Genomic DNA, 600 nt, shown 5'->3' on the forward strand with positions numbered 1-600 from the left:
ATAAAGGGGGGAAAAAAAGCCTACTTCATTAGGAAGCTCTGAGGTGACAGGCACTGACGGAACATGTTGCAAAGGGCACGTTCCCTCCCTTGCGCCTCCTCTCCAAGCAATGGACACCATTTGACAACAACCATTGAGGGCTCCTACACTCCAGAGCACCTTCGCCTGCCACCCGGAGCCATGCAGCTCTCCCCAGCCTTCACCAGGGCCCTCATGGAGCTGCTGACACCCTCATGAGGCCTCGAAGGGCTCCGAGGTGGCCAAGTGCAGGCTGGCGTCTTGGCCTGGCGGGTGGTCACACAGAGAGGGAACCAGGAGACAGTAGGAAACGCTTCTCTGGAAAATCCATGCCACGTCCAAGCACTAGCCAGCCTGAAGATGGGCTTAAACTCCTCCAGAAGAGGAGCTGACTCTACCTACCCCTTCCCACATACCACACCCGCCGGCTGGCGGGGCGTCGAGGGCAGCCAGGCCTCTCCTCCGGGGCAGGGCCGGGGGCGGAGGGGCGGCCCTCGGCCCCACCGCCTTCGCTACCGAAAGTCGCGCCGAGGCCGGTCTGAGGGGACCGGGGGCTGAGGCGGGCAGGGAGGACGTGGCCGG

Source organism: Calidris pugnax, unplaced genomic scaffold (assembly GCF_001431845.1).
Source record: "Calidris pugnax isolate Ruff unplaced genomic scaffold, ASM143184v1 scaffold18, whole genome shotgun sequence".
NCBI classification, from domain to species: domain Eukaryota; kingdom Metazoa; phylum Chordata; class Aves; order Charadriiformes; family Scolopacidae; genus Calidris; species Calidris pugnax.